This window comes from Anomaloglossus baeobatrachus, chromosome 1 (assembly GCF_048569485.1).
Source record: "Anomaloglossus baeobatrachus isolate aAnoBae1 chromosome 1, aAnoBae1.hap1, whole genome shotgun sequence".
Taxonomy (NCBI): Eukaryota; Metazoa; Chordata; class Amphibia; order Anura; family Aromobatidae; genus Anomaloglossus; species Anomaloglossus baeobatrachus.
The window spans coordinates 436,771,159-436,794,802 of record NC_134353.1 but is presented as its reverse complement, the minus strand read 5'-3'; the positions used below and the strand labels follow the sequence as shown (position 1 = coordinate 436,794,802).

Below are 23,644 nucleotides of genomic sequence, written 5' to 3'. Positions count from 1 at the left end.
AGCAGCATTCCATCAGCCTCTGGAAGGTTCCTGGCAAATTGCCCAGCTCGAAGGGCATGCTTTTGAACTCGCAGAGACCCATCGGGGTGGCAAAGGAGGTCTTCTCCCGGTCTGTCTCAGCAACGGACACTTGGCAATAGCGACTAGTGAGATCAAGGGTAGAAAAATAATTTGCAGTTCTCAATGCAGCTAGCTATTCCTCAATACAGTAGAGTGGTGCTGTCCTTCTTCTTTAACAGGACCAACAGAGCTGCCCAGAGGCTACAACTGTCACGGATAACCCCAGCCTCCTTCATGTTGCTCAACATGTCCTTGGTACACTGGTAATGTGCAGGTAGTATTGGCTTATATCTCTCTTTGATGGGTGGGTGTGCACTTGTGGGGATGTAGTGTTTGACCCCTTTTATTCTTCAAAAGTCTAGCGGATGTTTGCTGAAGACTTGCTCGTATTCTTGCACTAGCCTGTAGACCCCCTTCTTGTGATGTGAAGGTGTGGAGTCAGTGCCTACGTGTAATTCCTTACACCACTCCTCTGGCTGACTTGGTGAGCTGTCACTGAATGGGTGGGCTGAAGCAATGGTGGATGCTGCTGTTTGGACGGCATGTGTATCTACTCTGAACAGCTTATCAATGGTGGCAAATCGGGGCAGCTTAATCTCTTGCTCTCCGCAGTTCAACACTCTCATGGGCACTCTTCCCTTTCGTATTAATGAATAAAACTATGATGTAAATAGCATATAGATACCCCACAAATGCAGATAAAGGTAGGTTATGGGAAAAGGGGGAAGAGAGAAAAAGGAAAATAGTGGAATAAAGTATACCTTCCAGGTGGGAGAGGAAATGGCAGCACAGCCAGTGGAGGTGAAGCAAGGGGAGCCTGCAACTAAAGAGTTGAGAGCGTTATCACATGGTGACTGAGCCTGATTGTAACGGGAGCATAGAGGTGCCGATCCTGTCTTACCTGCATTGGTGTAGAAGTGGGTGTCCTGTGGTGGAGTCAGCTGTGTGCAGTGGTGGCCGTGGGTTCTTTTATGTGCGACCGTAGTAATAGCTGCGCCCACTTCCTGTATGGGAGTGGGAGTGGAATGCAGTGAGGCAAATGGAACGCACGCCTGCGCCTGCGCATTTGTGTTTAACGTCGCGCATGTGCAGAACGGAGAAAAGGCTGCGCTCACTTCCTAATGAAAGGGAGTGAGACGCAGCTGGGAAGGGAAGGGAAAAGATTAGGGTTTGGGGATGATGAAAGGGCTTTCTACGGGTAAGGGAGGCAGTGACGGAAAGTCAGGCAGCCTGTCCTGTCCTGTCCTGTCCGTCCGTCTTTTTGTATCATGAATTGGAAAGACTGCAAGGGGGAGAGGATGTGCTTGTGCCCAAAAGGAGGAGTTATTCAGATTCATTGCAGTGGGCGGCGGCTGAAAAAAGCACCATTCTTCTTGTTTTTGCTCTGCAAAACAGCCTTTTCAAGGGTTGGCTTGGGTGACAAAATGTCTTCTGTAGGCGTGGGTTTGTCTCCCTCTCCCTAAGATGTGTCCGGTATAGGCCAGGGTGCCACTCAAGGCCACAACCAATTCGGGTTATAGCTTCTCGGCCTTTTGGCTAAGATCAAGTGTAGTTTCGTAGGACGCTACCTTGGTCGGTACTGGAAGATGCCTGGGATTGTACGACTGCCGGCCTTGGGGGAGTGTGTGCGCCTTCTAATGACACATAGCCCTCTTGTGCCTGGACGGTTCCCAGGCAACGGGAGGCGATCACCTTTGTTATTTTGAAGTCCTCATGATAAACAGAAAAAAAAAAAAAAATCTGTTCTTAGTTTAATATCTGATACGTCCTATCTGGGGACCATATATTAAATGGATTTTTAGAACAAGGAGATGGAATAAATCCTGCTCTGTCCAATCCACGCATTGACCTGGTAATGCAGTACCTCCAGGACCAGTGCACCAATTCTTAACCCAGTTTCCAAAAGCAGAACTCAATTCAACTGATTCAAATGAGCTCCATTAGTGAATTGAAAGAAAGCAAAAAACTTTATATGCACCTCAATTTGGCCAATTCACTTTTCACACTTTCACCCTTTTTTTATCTTTCACATCTTTTACTTGCTTTATTCATCCAAAAGCTGCGCCAAATAGCAAACTCATCTCCACTCAACTTGACCAACTCTGCTATGTCCCGTGCAGTATCTTATTCTCAGTCTTATCTAGATCATTTGCAATTGAATAGAATAGATCCCTTTTGGACACATTGGATTCAGCTGCTGCAGTGACTGCAGGTGTTAGAAGATGCAGATTTGGCATCAGGTGCTGCCTATCAGATTCCACTCCAATTAAAGGTTCCATGTTTATTCCTACCATGCATTGTTTTTCGGTGTTTTCTTTGAGCAATGATGATGTCTTTAGTGATCTGTTGGCTCCCTCTCCTGGAGGAAGAGTTTGCTTGCTCTTGGACTTTCAAAAAGAGAGGTCATGATAGACATTTAGCTTCTGAGCCCAATTGGGGACAGTCATGGGTGATGAATGTTTTGCAACCTGCTGCGAAGCCTGATACCGCAATATAAGGAACGTCAAATACTACGAATGGGCGGCCTATGAAAGAATTAGTACTTTCATTAAGCATACTTAAACGGCTAATTGGGAATAGACAAACTGTAAAAAGCCCTCTGAGAAAGCCCATCTCTAACCTTTGTTAGTAAGCTTTTCTGTAGTCTGCCTGTTGATGTATTTTCCGTTTGAACAGTGCACAACATGAAGTGATGGAACACTGGCTTTTCACAATGTCCCCCGCTGACATCACAATAGCGCTGCTGCCTAGAAAGCCAGATGCGCAGCAGAAGTTGCTCTTTGGGTGGGATGGTGGGCTAATGTATCTATTCCTGCTTGGTGTGAGTTTGACATGATCTAGAGCAACGAGTTCCAGCGGCTAGCGGTTGATTATTGGCTGTAATGGGGCTTTCTGGCTGGTGCCAGCCTTTCTTCTTAGCACACAGGAACCACAATCCCTACACCATGCTTCGATGGATTCTCTCATCCCAGCCCAGTAAAACTACATATTTCACACAGTTATAAGCAGCCCATGGGCATTCACCTGGATTAAAATCCATAACAGCTCATAGACCAAACAATCAATCTACCACTGGACCAAAGACAGGAAGCTAAATCCACTGCCTGCGGTAACTAACTTAATCCTATAGGCTACTCACACAACAAACCCAAGAGAAAGGAAAAAAACATGGCTTCGATTATCCATCCAATGAAAACGCATAACCATAGTGAGCCATTGGACACAAGCAATTGCACACATGGTGACATGGTGCACGGCCCAATGAATCAAGTCTGTACTTCATATTCACGGTTTAAGCCCTTGGGTGTCCAGAGTACATATCCAGAAAGATTCCCTTTCTTTGTGCTAAGCACAAGTCAACAATACGTTGTAAGCAGATTCTATTACCAGTCCCACACCATTTTGTGACGCATAATCACACAGTGGCCCAATTAAGATTCCAAGTCATCGAACATGTCCCAGCCATACGCAGAGGAGGCGATAGAATTAGGAAGCTCAAAGAAAGGGAATCTTTCTGGATATATACTCTGGGCACGTTGGAACCCAAGGGCTTAAACCATGAATATGAAGAACAGACTTGATTCATTGGGCCGTGCACATTTTTTCTAACGCCCGGTTCTTTTTTGTGTTCACACTATATGTGGTTCCACTATGTATGGAGTTCCATTCTTCCTTGTTTTTTATTTGTGATGTTTGTCATGTCTGATCAACTGGTTACAATAGTCACGTGAAATATCCCTGCTGCACTTGATTACGGCACACTATTCACTATAGGATGTCCCCATTGAAGCCCCATTACAGCCAATAATCACCCGCCAGCCGCTGGAACTCGTTGCTCTAGATCATGTCAAACTCACACCAAGCAGGAATGGATACACGTATGCACTTACGATGGTGGACAACTACTCGAGATTTATGGTTGTGGTACAAGTCAAAGATCTAATGGCCCAAACTGCAGCGAAGGTCTTCCAAGCACACTTATGCAGAAATCATGGCTACCCAGAGAGAGTCCTCACAGATCAAGGCCCTGCCTTTGAAGCGGAAATCTTCAAAGAGTTCTGCAGCTGTACCGATGCAGGAACATACGCACTACACCCTACCATGCCCAAACCAATGGTCATCAACCTGCTCAAGACTTTACCCCATATTCCAGATGTGGCCTTACAAGTGATTTATAGAGGGGTAACATTACGTTGGGATCACCGGATCTAATCTCCCTTTTTATACACCCTAAAATCTTGTTTGCTTTAGAATAAACAATAACATCATAAAGGTATAGCAGTACCGTTTCAAAGTTTCGGTGTCCCAAGCAGCATTCCATCAGCCTCTGGAAGTGTTCACACTATATATGGTTCCACTATGTATGGAGTTCCATTCTTCCTTGTTTTTTATTTGTCATGTTTGTCATGTCTGATCAACTGGTTACATTATGTCTGATTACCTTGTCTAACAGTTTTTTCTCCCCTTTCTTTACCTTCCAGGTTCCCATAGTCACGTGAAATATCCCTGTTGCACTTGATTACGGCTCACTATTCACTATAGGATGTCTTATATCTAACATCACACTCTCACCCGTCAGCACTCTATAGGTTTGTATAAGGTATGCGCTTACACATCCGGTCCTCCATAGGTATTTCCACTTATGTAACACTATCCCTATGATCACTCATAACTCATACCCTTGTAGTCAATTACAGCCTCCCCTCTCACCCCTCCCCTTCTCCCTTTCCATCTATAATTTTGCCAGTACAATATTAGTTTACATTAGGCACACACTCACATATTCCTTTCCTTAGTGACTTTTTGTAATTCACATTCGCATACAATTCTCTATGCCTGCCCCATTACTACATTCATACCTACTTGACCCTATCCTGATACCAATTGTCTCACCTTGTTGGTCCCTACACCTGTTATCCTGTCCTTTCCTGTGTCTGTCTTGTCACACAACACATTTTAGCATATCCCTTGTGCTCCTTATTACCTGTCCTGCCTATTAGAATTATGTCCATTATGTCCATGCATGGCCCAATGAATCAAGTCTGTACTTCATATTCATGGTTTAAGCCTTTGGGTTCCAACATGCCCAGAGTATATATCCAGAAATATTCCCTTTCTTTGAGCTTCCTAATTCTATTGCCTCCTCTGCGTATGGCTTGGACATGTTCAATGACTTGGAATCTTAATTGGATCACTGTGTGATTATGCGTCACAAAATGGTGTGAGACTGGTAATAGAATCTGCTTACAATGTATTGTTGACTTGTGTTTAGCTCAAAGAAAGAGAATCTTTCTGGATATGTACTCTGGGCACATTAGAACCCAAGGGCTTAAACTGTGAATATGAAGTAAAGACTTGATTCATTGGGCCGTGCACCATGTCACCATGTGTCCAATTGCATTGTCCAATGGCTCACAATGGTTATGCGTTTTCATTGGATGGATAATCAAAGCCATGTTTTTTTCCTTTCTGTTGGGTTTGTTGTGTGAGTAGCCTATAGGATTAAGTTGGTTACCGCAGGCAGTGGATTTAACTTCCTAGCTTTGGTCCAGTGGTAGATGGATTGTCTGGTCTATGAGCTGTTATTGGTTTGAATGCAGGTGAATGCCCATGGGCTGCTTATGACTGTGAAAAATATGAAGTTTTACTGGGCTGGGATGAGAGAATCCATTGAAGCATAGTGTAGGGATTGTGGTTCCTGTGTGCTAAGAAGAGAGGCTGGCACCAGCCAGAAAGCCACATTACAGCCAATAATCACTTAATAACTTTTTCAACTTGTCATCATATGGGAGGCCTTCCATTCCTTGTAGTAGTCTAGTTGCCCACCTTTGAACTGACTCTAACTTCTGAATGTCCTTTTTAAAATGTGGAGCCCAAAACTGGTTCCCATATTCCAGATGTGGCCTTACAAGTGATTTATAGAGGTGTAACAATACGTTGGGATCACGGGATCTAATCTCCCTTTTTATACACCCTAATATCTTGTCCCAAGCAGCATTCCATCAGCCTCTGGAAGGTTCCTGGCGCATTGCACAGCTCGAAGGGCATGCTTTTGAACTCGCAGAGACCCATAGGGGTGGCGAAGGCGGTCTTCTCCCGGTCTGCCTCAGCAACGGACACTTGCCAATAGTGACTAGTGAGATCAAGGGTAGAAAAATAATTTGCAGTTCTCAATGCAGCTAGTGATTCCTCAATACGGGGGAGTGGTGCCGTCCTTCCTTTTTAACAGGACCAACGGAGCTGCTCAAAGGCTACAACTGTCACGGATATCCCCAGCCACCTTCATGTTGCTCAACATGTCCTTGGTACACTGGTAATGTGAAGGTGGTATTGGCTTATAGCTCTCTTTGATGGGTGGGTGTGCACCTGTGGGGATGTAGTGTTGGACCCCTTTTATTCCCCCAAAGTCTAGCGGATGTTTGCTGAAGACTTGCTCGTATTCTTGCACTACCCTGTAGACCCCCTTCTTGTGATGTGAAGGTGTGGAGTCAGTGCCTATGTGTAATTCCTGACACCACTCCTCTGGCTGACTTGGTGAGCAGTCACTGACTGGGTGGGGTGCAGTAATGGTGGATGCTGCTACTTGGATAGCTTGTGTATCTACTGTGAACAGCTTATCAATGGTGGCAAGTTGGGGCAGCTTAACCTCCTGCTCTCCGCAGTTCAACACTCTCACGGGCACTCTTCCCTTCCGCATTAATGAATAAAACTATGATGTAAATATCATATAGATACCCCACAATTGTAAATAAAGGTAGGTTATGGGAAAAGGGGGAACAGGGAAAGAGGAAAATAGTGTAATAAAGTATACCTTCTGGGGGTGAGAGGAAATGGCAGCACAGCCAGTGGAGGTGAAGCAAAAGGAAGCCTGCAACTAAAGAGTTGAGAGCGTTATCACATGGTGACTGAGCCTGATTGTAAAGGGAGCATAGAGTGGATCATACTCTGGGCACGTTAGAACCCAAGTTCTTAAACCATGAATATGGACCCCTTTTATTCTCCCAAAGTCTAGCGGATATTTGCTGAAGACTTGCTCGTATTCTTGCACTACCCTGTGGACCCGCTTCTTGTGATGTGAAGGTGTGGAGTCAGTGCCTACATGTAATTCCTTACACCACTCCTCTGGCTGACTTGGTGAGCTGTCACTGAATGGGTGTGGTGAAGTAACGGTGGATGCTGTGGATGGATATCATATTAAATATAGGGACCCCCATACAGTAGTATGAGAAATTTTTTTGTATTCAATGATCGGTATTATCTTCAGGGGCGCGGCACTGCAATGGGCGCGGTCTGTGCGCCTTCATACGCCAACCTCTTCCTAGGGTACTGGGAGTGGTTGGTTTTTGGTGATGGAGGTGCAGGGCCTGGCGCCCATGTGCAGTGCTGGCTAAGGTATATCGATGATATTTTGATTTTTTGGCAGGGCACTGTGGAGCAGCTCGAGACATTTATGGGGGAACTTAATAACAATACCTTTAACATCAGATTGATGCATAAGCATAGCAGCAGTTGCGTTGACTTCCTGGATATTAAAATTTCAGTCGGTTCTGAGCGAATTGTTCAGACCGACGTTCATAGGAAGGAAACATCAGTCAACGCACTGCTGCATGCTTCTTCTGCTCATACCCCCTCCACCATCCGGGCCGTACCGACTGGCCAGTTCCTCAGGATGAAGCGAATATGTTCGTCAGGCACTGCTGTTGAACAACAGTCTGTCGACCTCCAGCGCCGCTTCCGGGACCAAGGCAATAGCAATCGAGCCATCAAAAAGGGCTACCTTCGTGCTAGGAATACCCCTAGACCTCAGTTGCTCTCATATAAGTCCAAACGGGGTCCTTCTGAGCCCGAACTGCGTTTTATTGGCACTTTCAACTATGAATGGGGTACTGTGAGAGGGATTTTGAGCAAGCACTGGCCGGTGCTTCTATCGGATCCCGTGCTCTCGGACTTCCTCCCACAGACTCCGCTGGTTGCAGCATGTCGGGCCAAGAATTTACGAGACATCCTGGTGGCGAGCCACTATGTCCCCCCTGGCCGTAATCCATTTGGTACCAGAGGCCCGACTGTGGGCTGTTATAAGTGTGGCCACTGCTTGGCCTGTAGAAACGTGGTTTGCAGTATGACATTCTTCTCGTCTGATGGAGCTCAGACATTTCAAATCAGAAAATACATCACGTGCGTCTCCACACACGTGGTGTACTTTGCTGTGTGCCCATGCTCCCTGATCTATGTGGGGCTCACTTCCCGTGAGCTCCGCATTAGGGTCAGGGAGCATTTCCATGACATCGAGGCAGCTAAATCTGTTACGGACAATACATTACTTAAAACGCTGCCTCGACACTTTAAGATCTACCATAATTGTAACTCTGCACTGATGGAGGTGCGGGGCATTGACATGGTGAGCAGCGGGTCCAGGGGTGGTAACCTTAAAAAAATGCTTGCCCAATGTGAGGCACGTTGGATTCACCGCCTGGACACGCTGGTCCCAAAGGGACTCAACGAAACATTGAGCTTTGCCCCGTTCCTCTGACATACATGAGTTTGCACACACTTTTCATCACCGGTGGCCAGTGTGCTTTGCACTCTCGAGATAATCGTCACCATGCGCCAAATGCAATTTGAAACCAATTTGAAGACATCCTATAGTGAATAGTGAGCCATAATCAAGTGCAGCAGGGATATTTCACGTGACTATGGGAACCTGGAGAGTAAAGAAAAGGAAGAAAAAAAGGTTAGACAAGGTAATCAGACATAATGTAACCAGTTGATCAGACATGACAAATAAAAAACAAGAAATAATGGAACTCCATACATAGTGGAACCACATATAGTGTGAACACGGAAAAGAACCGGGAGAAAAAATGTGCACGGCCCAATGCTGCACTTGATTATGGCTCACCATCATTCAGCTACAACCAATGGGAAGACACCACACCCTTTTTTATGCCCATCCTGTCTGCAGACCACTGCCAGACATAGCTATGAACCTCTGGTTACTTTTACCCCCAGTTCAGTTTTATGATTTTGTGTGCTTGTTACCTGACTACTTTTCCTGCTTGCTGTTTATGTACCTTGTTGGCCGATCCGCATTTCACCTCTGCTTGTTTTCTGATTAAGTCCTGGCCGTCCCATTCTGTTCCTGTTCCTCAATTAATGTTTTGTCCCTGCCTGACTACTATTCTCTGGAACTGCAGCCTTCCACAGGTATTGATCACCTTGGGCCCTGTGTAATTCCTAATCCCTGTATAGGGGTTAAAGGGTTTCAGGGTTCTGGAGGTCCTGCTTGGTGAGTGGCTTCCCTCTAGCCTATCCTTTACAGACCATCTGAGTGTGTGGATTAAGGAAGGCGTTACACCGTGCCCTCTGCAGAAGGCCATGTAGGCCAGGATAGTGCTTTAAAAATTGCTGGACAACCAGGTTCAACACGTGAGCCACACAAGGCACGTGTGTCACATTGTCACGGCGAAGGGCCGCACCCATGTTTGCATCATTGTCACACCCGGCCTTCCCTGGCTGCTGGTTGAGTGGAGACAACCATTGATGAAACTTGGTCTCCAGAGCTAACCGTCCACAACTTCTCAGCGGTGTGACTCACATTTCCCATGCATTTCAAAGTAAACATTTGACCGCATGATGGCATTGAGCTCTGCTGCCAGCATAGTAAGGAGGTGGGTGGTATTCCTTGTGCGCAGTTACAAGGAAGGGTGCCCTGACCACACAGGGTTTAGGCCGAGGTGAAGGACCCACACGAGGTTGAGGAGGCCAATTACAGCCTCCCCCCTCTCCCTCCCCTTCTTCACAAATGCGCAGGCGCAGACGTGCGTTCCATTAGCCTCACTGCATTCCACTCCCATACAGGAAGTGGGCGCAGCTATTACTACGGTCGCACATAAAAGAACCCACAGCCACCACTGCACACAGCTGACTCCACCACTGGAAACCCACTTCTACACCAACGCAGGTAAGACAGGATCGGCACCTCTATGCTCCCGTTACAATCAGGCTCAGTCACCATGTGATAACGTTCTCAACAATTTAGTTGCAGGCTTCCCCTTGCTTCACCTCCACTGGCTGTGCTGCCATTTCCTCTCCCCCCTGGAAGGTATACTTTATTACACTATTTTCCTGTTTCTCTCTTCTCCCTTTTCCCATAGCCTACCTTTATCTGCATTTGTGGGGTATCTATATACTATTTATATCACAGTTTTATTCATTAATACGGAAGTAAAGAGTGCGCGTGAGAGTGTTGAATTGCGCAGAGCAAGAGGTTAAGCTGCCCCGATTTGCCACCATTGATAAGCTGTTCACAGTAGATACACATGCTATCCAAGCAGCAGCAGCGAGGAACGCCGCTCGAGACCCCGGGATCCGGCCCACCGCTCGAGCCACCACCGAGCAGCAGCAGCAGCCGGACCCGAGCAGTGGGAGAGCGCAGCGTCCCCTCCTCCGCCCGCGACAAGAGTCTATGGGGCTGATCACAGATAGAGCCTGTACCTATGAGAGTCTATGAGGCTGATCACAGATAGAATCTGTACTTATGAGAGTCTATGGGGCTGATCACAGATAGAGCCTGTACCTATGAGAGTCTATGGGGCTGATCACAGATAGGGCCCGTACCTATGAGAGTGTATGGGACTGATCACAGATAGATACCTGTACCTCTGACAGTTAGACTCTCATAAGTACAGGCTCTATTTGTGATCAGCCCCATAGACCCTCATAAGTACGAGCTCTATCTGTGATCAGCCCCATAGACTGTCATAGGTATGGGCCCTATCTGTGATCAGTCCCATAGACTCTCATAAGTACAGTCTCTATCTGTGATCAGCCCCATAGACTCTCATAGGTATGGGCTCTGTGATCAACCCCATAAACTCTCATAGGTACGGACTTTATCTGTGATCAGCCCCATAGACTCTCACAGGTAGGGGCCCTATCTGTGATCAGCCCCATAGACTCTCATAAGTACAGGCTCTATCTGTGATCAGCCCCATAGACTCTCATAAGTATGAGCTCTATCTGTGATCAGCCCCATAGACTGTCATAGGTATGGGCCCTATCTGTGATCAGTCCCATAGACTCTCATAAGTACAGTCTCTATCTGTAATCAGCCCCATAGACTCTCATAGGTACAGGCTCTATCTGTGATCAGCCCCATAGACTCTCATAGGTACAGGCTCTATCTGTGATCAGCCCCATAGACTCTCATAGGTAGGGGCTCTATCTGTGAGAAACACGGATAAAACTCGGATGAGAAAACCAGAAATCAGAATGTACAGTGATGATCTGTGTAATGTCTAATCTTGTTCCCACTTATTGCGCTGCACAATCATCGCATGCCCTGCTGTAGTGCCCCCCATGCCCCATACAGACCACCATCCACATGATGTCTAATAACACATGGATAAAAGTACACGGGTAAATTTACATGCGAGGTATAGACAGGGAAACAACTGATGAGTCTGGCATTGACCATTTCACTGACATCACGAGGACAGTGCAGCAGCCAATCAGTGAGCTCAGCAGCTCTGAGTGGGGCGTTCGGTTTACACTGGCAGAGCTCACTGATTGGCTGCTGCACTGTCATCGTAACCAGTGAAATGGTCAATACCAGACACTAGCGGCAGAGACTGGCCAGTAGACCCATGGACGGGAAAGGGGGGAACAGCAGGGTTTGTATTTTTTTTTTTTACACTGAAGTGAACTCTTGGACGAAGATTAAGTGAAAAATCTACTTTAGGGTCTGTGCTCACTGGGAAATTTGCTTTTCTTAAGAAAAATCTGCACCCTTTGGCAGAATTCCGCACCAGAGTCAAAAACGTACCCGGCATCCGCATGCGTTTTTTCCGTGAGTTGAAATTCTGCAGCAAAACGTATAGGAAGAAAAATGCAGTGAGCGTACAGCATTTTGATTTTCCCATAGATTTTGCTGGGGAAGGACTGCAGAAAGGTTATGAACAAAAGCTGCACTTTTTTTGCAGCAAAATCTGCGGAAAATCCGCGCCAAATAACCGCAGTGTGCGCACAGAGCTTTAAGGTTGTGATGGGGTCACTATGACTGGTGGCATTGTCCTATGGTTACAGTTCAGTACAGTGTCTGGACAGGAGCACCGTGCAGCAGTGTCAGTGAACTGTGTCAGTGCAGGAGCACCGTGCAGCAGCGTCAGTGTACAGTGTCAGTGCAGGAGCACCGTGCAGCAGCGTCAGTGTACAGTGTCAGTGCAGGAGCACCGTGCAGCAGCGTCAGTGTACAGTGTCAGTGCAGGAGCACCGTGCAGCAGTGTCAGTGTACAGTGTCAGGGCAGGAGCACCGTGCAGCAGTGTAAGTGTACAGTGTCAGGGCAGGAGCACCGTGCAGCAGTGTCAGTGTAGTGTCAGGGCAAGAGCACCGTGCAGCAGTGTCAGTGTACAGTGTCAGGGCAAGAGCACCGTGCAGCAGTGTAAGTGTACAGTGTCAGTGCAGGAGCACCGTGCAGCAGTGTCAGTGTACAGTGTCAGGGCAGGAGCACTGTGCAGCAGTGTAAATGTACAGTGTCAGGGCAGGAGCACCGTGCAGCACTGTAAGTGTATAGTTTCAGGACAAGAGCACCGTGCAGCAGTGTAAGTGTACAGTGTCAGTGCAGGAGCACCGTGCAGCAGTGTCAGTGTACAGTGTCAGGGCAGGAGCACCGTGCAGCAGTATAAATGTACAGTGTCAGGGCAGGAGCACCGTGCAGCACTGTAAGTGTACAGTGTCAGGGCAGGAGCACCGTGCAGCAGGCGTCAGTGTACAGTGTCAGGACAGGAGCACCGTGCAGCAGTGTCAGTGTACAGTGTCAGCGCAGGAGCACCATGCAGCAGTGCTAGTGTATAGTGTCAGGGCAGGAGCACCGTGCAGCAGTGTCAGTGTACAGTGTCAGGGCAGGAGCACCTGACACTGCCTGGTGCGCCGGGTGCTGATGCCGACCCTGTTCAGAAGTTAAAGTCAGTTCAAAGGTGGTAACTAGCCTCTCCTGAGCTGTATGTGCCCCTCATGAGCTGTATGTGCCCCCTAGAGCTGTGTATGCCTCTTTGAGCTCTATGGGCCCCCCATAGCTATATGTGCCCCCCACTAAGCTGTATGAGCTCCCAGAGCTGTATCCCACCCACCCCAGTAATGTGTTTGCCCTCCAGAGCTGTATGCCCCCAGTAATGTATATGCCCAACGTGTATGACCCCAGTGCTGTCTGTGCCTTGGTTATATCTAACTGCTACAAAATATATATTTATATATATTGAGGCTTTGATTTCATCATTATTTATAATCATTTAGCCATCGGATTTTGCACATTATATTTGCCTGCTGCTATTTTCCCACTGAGTTGCCGCTTCGCTGTTATATTTATGTTGGGTGCTATATTTATCACCAAAGCCAGAACTCACTGGAGGCAACGCAAGAAGAACTCGTATTGGAGAAAGATTTTATTAAATTACCATCAGCAAAAGTATAAACCACATTTAAAAGACAAAAACAGATAAGCTGCCGGGCATCGCCTCTTCTTTTGAGCTTCTTGGAGGACAGGTTGCTCCTCTGTCAGCGGCCATGCTTGTTCTCTGAAGTCCAGGAGGCTCCTGAGGGTCAGTCTTCCCGGTCTGCAGCTCCTTTTGATTTGCTGAGAGATCAGAATGCCTTGGAGATATGCCGCCTTCAGTTAAGGAAAGAAAAAGAGGAAAAAAAATGTGATTTACTAACAAGAAAGCTAAAAATCGTATATGAAGTATCATGTAACCCTGGAAGCTGCACAAAAAGCACAATAACCTAAGTGTTGTAGTGTGTCGCCCTGGACAAGCCAGGGGCCACAGAGCACAACACCTACACACCCCACACTCCCTGCAGGCACATCAAGGTCAGACACAAAACCCTTGTTGCCTTCCTCCAGGGGCTGATGTCCACACCAGGGGGTGGAGCCAGGCGGTTGGTCTCCGCCCACCAAGGAGTTCACAGTCCTGGAGGTGGGAAAGACAGGCAGTCTAGTTTGGAGGAAGAAGTGGAAGGAGGTGAAGTAGAGAGATAGAGTTTGGAGAGGAAAGAGTTCAGTTTTGACAGTGAAAGTGGAAAGAGTAAAGTGACAGCTAAAGAGCCTGAAGTTGGTCCGGGTGTGTGGCCCGGACAGAACAGCAAGGTTGGCAGACGGTGGTGACCGTCTGCAGGAGTGGCCTATCGGAGTTTGCCGTAAGGACCGTGGACGGGCGGTGGCCCGGCGGTACCGGACCGGTACACAAGGAGAAGCTAGCACCATTGGCAGGGGCTTTTCGGACCCCGGCAAGGCTAGGAGTCGCCGTGAAGTTGCCGAATCCGTTAGTGAAGGGGACCTCCGGGTTTCCAAACAGTCAAGTCCCGACAGAAGGCAACCGTCCAACCGTGAAGGGGAGACACCGCCACCGCCAAGGGCAACCGTTTCCCAGGGCCAGCGCCTGTGGGCAAAAGGGGCTCCTCCGGCCCACATCCAGGTCGGGGAGCGGGTTACCGGTGGGAACCCATCGGAATCAACATAGAACATAGGTGCAGGGAGAGACAGTCCTCACTAACCTGCAGGGAACAACAACACCGCAGCCGTCCGAGGGACCCGTCCATGCAGCCGCTTGTTTTACCGTGAACTGTGTCATCATCATTGGGCTGAGTGAGTACCTCCGTGCCGTGCGGCACAGCGCTGCCCCTGCGGCCCTGCACCTCACCAGGCCCCGCAACCCGCCTGCCATCCACTCCTACCCCATCACCGGGCCCCGGGAAAACCAACCCCCTACCCACGGAGGGGAGATATAACAACAAAGCTGCTCCCTGTCACCGCTCCCGGGATCCCCGTCCAGAGCAGCGGTGGTGTCCACACAATCACCACAACCGTGGGTGGCGTCACGGACAATATCCCCAAAACCAAACCACCCCTTTACACTCACGGGCGAGGAGCGCCGCTCGAGTCCCCGGGATCCGGCCCATCGCTCGAGCCACCGAGCAGCAGCAGCCGCAGAGCAGCGGCAGCCGGACCCGAGCAGTGGGAGAGCGCGGCGTCCCCTCCTCCGCCCGTGACAACTTGGCGTCACGAACAGGATCTTACCGCTCTGCCGTCTGGTAGAGGTGCGCCTTGTTACCGCCGGAGGTGTCCGGCCAGAAAATTTCAGAAGCCGCCATCTTTGGCGTGAAAAGTTCCCGCTCGAGCGTCTCCTCGAGTAGTGGAGGCACGAAAGCCAAAACCCCGCCCCGATAGAGGAGGAGCCGGAAAGAGGCTAAGGGGGATGGAAACAAGATGTCTGCGCCCGACGGAGCTGCTGGAGGAGCGGCGGGTGCAGCCGCAGTGGCACCCGTGGATGGTAATGGGCCTGCCCAGGTCCCGGCCGCGCTGGCGGGGGGGGCCGCGGTCCCAGCTCTCGCTCAGGTGATGCCGTTCTCCTTGCCCTATGTGCCCGTAGCTACCTGGCTGCCGCAGTACGACGGGAAACCTGATGCGTTACAGGTCTTCCGGAAGAAGCTTAGCCCGCTCCTAGAATTGTACCCCCTGACTGATAAGCAACGTGCAGCGGTAGTGCTGGGGCAGCTAACCGGCGCGGCTGAGCAGGAGGCGGAGACCTGGGCCGAGGGGGACCGGTTCTCTGTAGCCACCATCTTTGAGAAACTGCAGACTGCCTTTGAGACCCGTACCGAAGCCGAGCTGAGGATGCAGTTTTACCAATGTCGGCAACGGCCTGTGGACAGCATTCGGGACTACGCTTTACGTCTGCAAACCGCCCTCCGCACACTGAAGCGGGTGGACACCATCAATGAGGCGGACAGCAACAAAATGTTATTAGAGAAATTTGTGCAGGGGATAAGGTCCTCCGAGGATCGCAAACAACTTCGGCTGTGGGACCTAGAACACCCTGATGTGGACTTTGCTGTGTTAAAGGAACGGGCCATTAAAGCTCTGCAACCCCCAGTTCGGAAGTCTTGGAACCAGCCCCGTGGCCAGTTGAGACGGCCCCCATCGTGGTGGCCCCTGCCCTACCAGCATCTCCCGTACCTACAGCTCCAAGCAGCACGATGGAAGAACTGGCTGCCCAGGTCCGCCGCATGGATGGAGACCTCGCCAAGATCCTCACCGCACTCCAGCCTCAGACCAGATCCCAGCCTCCGGCAAAGATACAGCTCACCGACCGTCCTGAGGACGTCCCCTGGATTCAGCGGAGAAGAACCAATGACTCACGGTATGGACCCCGATTTGTTACAGGTGCAGCAAACCCGGCCACTACTCCCGACGGTGTCCATTAAACGAGCAACCCCTGGGGCCACGGGCCAATCCTTAGGAGTAGAACCCCATGGCCCCCCAGACTGGCGGGACCGGTACATCGGGGCCCGGCCTATCATTCCCGTGGCTGTGGACAGCATACCGGTGATGGCCCTTCTGGACACTGGATCACAGGTAGCCACTATACCATACACACTGTATCAACGGTATTGGGGGAAAGACGAGCTGGCTCCCCCAGGTGCTAGTATAACACTGATTGCTGCTGATGGACTCCCATTGACCCAAGTGGGATACAAACAAGTGTCCATGACTGTGGGGCGAGCTGAACTGCAACACCAGGGTATGATTGTGATAATGAATGAACCCAGTGATCATAACCCAAAGATAGTGCTAGGAACCAATATGATGGAGCACTGTATGAGTGATGTGCTGACCCTACTGCAGCAGCTGGCTGCCACGGCGGCGGGGAGTCGACAGAGAGCTGTGCAGCGTGAGATCCGAGCCTTGATGTACCGCCAGCATGTGAACTCGACAGGAGGAGAGATTGGTGGAGTGAGAGTGATGGATGTTGCCCCGTTGATTGTACCCCCTAGGAGCGAGATGATGATTTGGTGTAGGGCAGCAGTAGGGCCCCAGGGACGTGACTACCCTGCCATGATAGAGCCCATGCCCTCCGAGCACTGGCCCACAGTAATGGACGCCCGAGGGGTGGTAGATGTAAAGAAGGGGAGAGTGCCTGTGAGGGTGCTGAACTGCGAGGAGGAAGAAGTCAGGCTTCCCCGGTATGCTACACTTGCCAAGTTGCTCACTCTGGATCCCCACACCATCCGCGAGGCAGTTCCCCCAACCTCACCACCGACTGCCAGCACTCACCCGCCCCAAGGGGAGTTAGATTAGTGGCACCAACAGCTACATGTAGGCATTGACGATACCCCTACACATCACAAAGAAGGGGTATACCGGGTGGTACGGGAGTATGAGCAAGTTTTTAGCAAACATCCCCTAGACTTTGGGCAGGTTAAAGGGGTCCAACACCATATTCCCACCGGTGAACACCCCCCTATCAAAGAGAGGTACAGGCCTATTCCCCCTGCACACTACCAATGTACCAAGGACATGTTGAGGAACATGAAGGAGGCAGGGGTCATCAGGGACAGCTGTAGTCCCTGGGCCGCCCCGTTGGTACTGGTTAAGAAGAAGGACGGCACCATTCGGATGTGCGTGGATTACCGGAAGATTAACCAGATAACGCATAAAGATGCTTACCCACTGCCCCGTATTGAAGAGTCTTTGGCCGCACTGAGAACTGCAAATTACTTCTCCACCCTTGACCTCACCAGCGGATACTGGCAAGTGGCTGTGGCACCGGAGCACCGGGAGAAAACTGCCTTCACCACCCCAATGGGGCTCTGTGAATTCAATAGTATGCCGTTTGGGCTGTGCAACGCCCCTGGAACCTTCCAACGGCTGAGGAGTGCTATCTGGGACATCTAAACTTCGAGACCGTCCTGTTATACCTGGATGATGTGATTGTGTACTCCCAGACGTATGAAGCCCACCTGGAGCACCTGGCCGAAGTGTTCGCGTCCCTTGCCAAATACGGGATGAAGTTGAAGCCCTCCAAGTGTCACCTGCTGAAACCCAGAGTGCAGTACCTGGGGCATGTGGTGGGTGCAGAAGGTGTCGCCCCCGACCCCGAGAAGATCACTGCCATCCAAGACTGGCCGAGACCAACCACAGTGAGGGAAGTAAGGCAGTTTCTGGGTCTGGTGGGGTACTACCGGCGCTTCATCAAGGGGTACACGAAGATGGCTGCCCCCATGCAAGACCTCCTCGTGGGACAGACCAAAGGTGGTAGACCCATCAGAGCCCCACTGGTGTGGGAAGAGAGGCATGAGGAATCCTTCCGTCAACTGAAGGCGGCCTTGACCGGAGAGGAGATCCTGGCGTATCCCGATTCCAGCTACCAGTTCATCCTCTACACCAATGCCAGCAATGTGGGCTTGGGGACACTCTTGTCCCAGGTCCAAGATGGGAAGGAAAAGGTGATTGCTTATGCTAGCCGAAAGCTCCGACCGACTGAAAGGAATCCTGAGAACTACAGCTCTTTCAAGCTCAAGCTCCTGGCGCTGGTGTGGGCTATCACCGAGCGGTTCCGCCATTACCTGGCCGCAGCAAAGTTCACCGCTTTCATGGATAATAATCCACTGACCCACCTGGACATGGCCAAGTTGGGCGCGTTGGAACAGCGGTGGGTGGCCAGGCTAGCCAACTACGATTTCACCATCAAATACAGGGCCGGTCGTGCCAACGTTAATGCTGATGCACTCTCTCGGATGCCCCACTTGTCAGAAGAAGGGTGCGAGGTTGACGACCTCGAGGAGATCGAGTTGCCTGCATTTCACCAGCCACCAACTGAGAAGGTGCATGTCCACCAGCAACGGGCGAATCTGGACCCGCTGCCCAGTCAGGAGTGGCAGGAAGCTCAAAACCAGGCGCCCGCTGTCCGCCTAGTTAAGATCCTGGTGGAGCAAGGTGCTGCTGGAATAGACCCTGCCGCCCCGGCTGAAGCCCAGCGCCTGTGGCGAGAACGGACCCGGTTGTATCTACACCAGGGGAAGTTGTACCGTGAGCTGATTAACCCGAAGACTCATGAGAAAATCCGCTAGTTGGTGATTCCCCAAGCTAATGTGCCCACCGTTCTACAAGCGTACCATGATGGTGCCGGACACTTCGGATGGAAGAAGCTGGAGATGCTGTTGAGGGAGCGGTTCTATTGGAGTGGGATGCGGGAGTCTGTAGAGGCCTGGTGCCGAGAGTGCGGTCCTTGCACGCTGAGAAGGAAGGACAAGGCCAGCCAGAAGGCGCCCCTACACCCGATCGTTACACATCAACTGCTGGAGCTGGTCGCCCTGGACCATGTAAAGCTCACCCCCAGCCGAAGTGGGTACACCCACACTCTAACCATAGTAGACCACTATTCAAGGTTCATGGTGGTTGTCCCAGTCAAAGACCTAACTGTTCGTACTGCCGCTAGAGCGTTCCAGGCTTATTTCTGCTGACCACATGGATACCCTGAGAAGGTGCTTACTGACCAAGGCCCGGCCTTTGAAGCGGAGGTGTTCCATGAGTTTTGCCAGTTGTATGGCTGCAAGAAGATCCAGTCCACCCCTTACCATGCCCAGACCAATGGCATGTGTGAGAAGATGAACCACTTGGTCCTGAGCCTCCTCAAGACGTTGCCGCTGGAAGAGCGGAACCTGTGGCCGGAGAAGCTACCCGACTTGGTCGATATGTACAACAATATCATTTCCAGCTCAACGAAGTGCACCGCAGCATACCTGATGAGGGCTCACCCCGGTCGGCTACCAGTGGATCTGGACATGGGATTGGAGGCCCCAGAAGCACTCCCTTCGACAGCTGAATGGGAAACTCGGCGGAGGGTGCAGTACCGACAGATTCAAGAATATGTCGAGAAGAACTTGAGTCGGAGTCGGGAACAGCAAGAGCAGCGCTTCAACCAGAAGGCATCTGCTGGCCCTTTCCAGCCTGGAGATGTAGTGCTGAAGCGGAAGAGGAGAACCCACAAGCTGGATGATCAATGGGAACAAACCCCATACGTCATACAGCCCACAGGATGGGAAGATGGGAAGGCCTACCAGATCAGTCGTGACCAAGGGGGCACTTTGGCCACGGTTTCCCGGGACCATCTAAAAAGGTGCCCACCAGCATTGAGGGCAACGGCTGAAGTTCCGGTTCCTCCACCAGCGGAGAAGGCAAAAGAGGTAATCCACACCGTGATGGGTGACTTCCCAGCGGACTGGCCTACACAGAACGGCGCGGTGATTCTTCCAGTGATACTGTTCCCACAACCCGTGGATGAAGAAGTGATGGAGGTGGTCAACCGTGAGCCAGAGCCAGTGCCAGTGCCCAGTGAACCTGTGCCCAGCTCCCCTATGCTTCCGCCTGCCCTACACGATGACAGGGAAGAGAGACTGATTGTTCCCTCTCCCCCGCTGCCTGTCACCACTGACACTGGACCCCGGAGGTCCACTCGCCCCAACCTAGGAAGACCCCCACTTAGGTACAGGGAAACTACTATTTAGAGGGGGGGGTGAACATTGTGTGTTGAAAGCACTGTTTAAAAGTTTTAAAGTTTGAAAATGAATAATTGCTGGAAAGTTACCTGATTTACTGCTGATTGGAACCGGTCGTAGCCGGCAGCTGGGACCCCCTTCACCTTGCATAGAAACTTCTATGAACATGCCTGAGAACTTGCAAGGCAACCACAAACTTGTGGCCTGTAAATAAATGGTTGTTGCAGCTTCCACCGTTGCCGCCTCCGGAGAGGCAGATTGGAGGAAGGGCCCGCAGTGGAGTAGGCTGGGGCCCAGCCACCACAGGAACCAGTGGCAATCCTCTGGGGGTTTAAGGGGTTCCCCATGGACGTGGGTCCCCTGGAAAGGACAGAACCCGCTCGGGCAATTTGTGCAGGACTGGGGTCAAGGGGTGCTGCCTGTTTGCTTAGGGGCAGCATCAGGGCCAGGTTGCTTGGGTGGGAGAGAGCGGAAGCCGCAACCGTTTACCGTAACGTTTAAGTAAGAGTACCTCCCGATGTGGGAAGATGTTATTATACTTGTATGTCTGTTACCGTTTTCTATATTTTTATATTTTCCAGTTGGTGAAAATAAAATCGGTGATGGACGGGCAGCCCGAGAACGGTCTGCATTTTGCTAAGGGGGAATGTGTCGCCCTGGACAAGCCAGGGGCCACAGAGCACAACACCTACACACCCCACACTCCCTGCAGGCACATCAAGGTCAGACACAAAACCCTTGTTGCCTTCCTCCAGGGGCTGATGTCCACACCAGGGGGTGGAGCAAGGCGGTTGGTCTCCGCCCACCGAGAAGTTCACAGTCCTGGAGGCGGGAAAGACAGGCAGTCTAGTTTGGAGGAGGAAGTGGAAGGAGGGGAAGTAGAGAGATAGAGTTTGGAGAGGAAAGAGTCCAGTTTTGACAGTGAAAGTGGAAAGAGTAAAGTGACAGCTAAAGAGCCTAAAGTTGGTCCGGGTGTGTGGCCCGGACAGAACAGCAAGGTTGGCAGACGGTGGTGACCGTCTGCAGGAGTGGCCTATCGGAGTTTGCCGTAAAGATCGGGGACGGGCGGTGGCCCGGCGGTACCGGACCCCTACACAAGGAGAAGCTAGCACCATTGGCAGGGGCTTTTCGGACCCCGGCAAGGCTAGGAGTCGCCGTGGACTTGCCGAATCCGTTAGTGAAGGGGACCTCCGGGTTTCCAAACAGTCAAGTCCCGACAGAAGACAACCGTCCAACCGTGAAGGGGAGACACCGCCACCGCTAAGGGCAACCGTTTCCCAGGGCCAGCGCCTGCGGGCAAAAGGGGCTCCTGCGGCCCACATCCAGGTCGGGGAGCGGGTTACCGGTGGGAACCCATCGGAATCAACATAGAACATAGGTGCAGGGAGTGACAGTCATCACTAACCTGCAGGGAACAACAACACCGCAGCCATCCGAGGGACCCGTCCATCCAGCCGCTTGTTTTACCGTGAACTGTGTCATCATCATTGGGCTGAGTGAGTACCTCCATGCCGTGCGGCACAGCGCTGCCCCTGCGACCCTGCACCTCACCAGGCCCCGCAACCCGCCTGCCATCCACTCCTACCCCATCACCGGGCCCCGGGACAATCAACCCCCTACCCACGGAGGGGAGAAATAACAACAAAGCTGCTCCTTGTCACCGCTCCCGGGATCCCCGTCCAGAGCAGCGGTGGTGTCCACACAATCACCACAACCGTGGGTGGCGTCACGGACAATATCCCCAAAACCAAACCACCCCTTTTCACTCACGGGCGAGGAGCGCCGCTTGAGTCCCCGGGATCCAGCCCATCGCTTGAGCCACCGAGCAGCAGCAGCCGCAGAGCAGCGGCAGCCGGACCCGAGCAGTGGGAGAGGGCGGCGTCCCCTCCTCCGCCCGCGACAGTAGCATTAAAGGGAACCTGTCACCGTTTTTTTTGCCCTATAAGCTGCGGCCACCACCAATGGGCTCTTCTATACAGCATTCTAACATGCTGTATATAAGAGCTCAGGCCGCTGTGTACAACATAAAAAACACTTTATAATACTTACCTAAATGGTCACTGCGGTGGAGTTGGGTCATATGGGGGTCTCTGTTCTCTGGTGACGGCGCCTCCTCTTTCGGCCATCTTTGTTGTCCTCCTCCTGAAGCCTGTGTGCATGACGCAGCCAACATCATCCACACTCACCGGCATTCAGGTCCTGAGCAGGGCAGATCTAAGTATTGTAGTGCGCCTGCTCGGGACCAGCGAGTGTGTATAACGAGAAGGAGGAAGAAAATGGCCGAAAGAGGAGGCGCCGGCACCGGAGGACGAAGACACCTATATGACCCACATCCACCGCAGCGACCGGTTTAGGTAAGTATTATAAAGTGTTTTGTATGTTGTACACAGCGGCCTGGCCTTTTATATACAGCATGTTAGAAGGCTGTATATAAGAGCTCACTGGTGGTGGTCGCAGCTTATAGGCCAAAAACCTGGATCAGCAGCACTGAAGAATAGGTAACAATATAACAAATTTATAACAAGTTAATGGGTGATAAAGGGGAGATCCGAAACCAAAGGTCATTTACATCTTAAATATTTATCTATTTAATTTTTTTTTTTTTTTTTAAAAGGTGGATTTTTCCTGACGGGTGTTTTCTTATCTGCCGCTGCGCGCTCCATTTCTTCCCTCCTCTCCCTTTGTGACGTCTCCTATTTGGACCTCATTTTGCTGCGTTATTACTAGAGTTGAGCGCAGTTCGCGGTTTGAGGTTCTCCAGTTCGGGGCTCGAGTGATTTTGGGGGCTGTTCTAGATCGAACTAGAACTCGAGCTTTTTTGCAAAAGCTCGATAGTTCTAGAAACGTTCGAGAACGGTTCTAGCAGTAAAAAACCAGCTAAATCCTAGCTTGGTTTCCGCTGTAATAGTGTAAGTCACTCTGTGAATCACACTATTATGACATTTCAGTGTATAGTGTGCGGGAACAGCGCATTCAGATCACTGCTGTTTCTATAATGGCGATCGCCATTTTTTTTTTTTTTTTCCTTGTCTTCCTTCCCTAAGCGCACGCGTGTAGTGGGGCGGGCCAGCATGTCAGCCAATCCCAGACACACACACAGCTAAGTGGACTTTTAGCCAGAGAAGCAACGGCATGTGTGATAGGATGTCCATGTCACATGTCCCTGCATTATAAAACCGGACATTTTCCTCCAGGACGCCATTATCTCTTCTGCGTCTTTGGTGTCAGACATCACTGTCGCAGCTCCGTCCT

General features: G+C 50.8%; 1 non-coding gene across 1 annotated transcript; it reads left to right on the top strand.

The window, feature by feature from the left end:
- The first annotated feature begins 1,747 nt into the window (after positions 1-1,747).
- LOC142258591 (U2 spliceosomal RNA) lies at positions 1,748-1,946 on the top strand. The gene has a single exon (XR_012727819.1). It is a non-coding gene; the product is annotated as a U2 spliceosomal RNA (small nuclear RNA).
- The last annotated feature ends 21,698 nt before the right edge of the window (positions 1,947-23,644 follow it).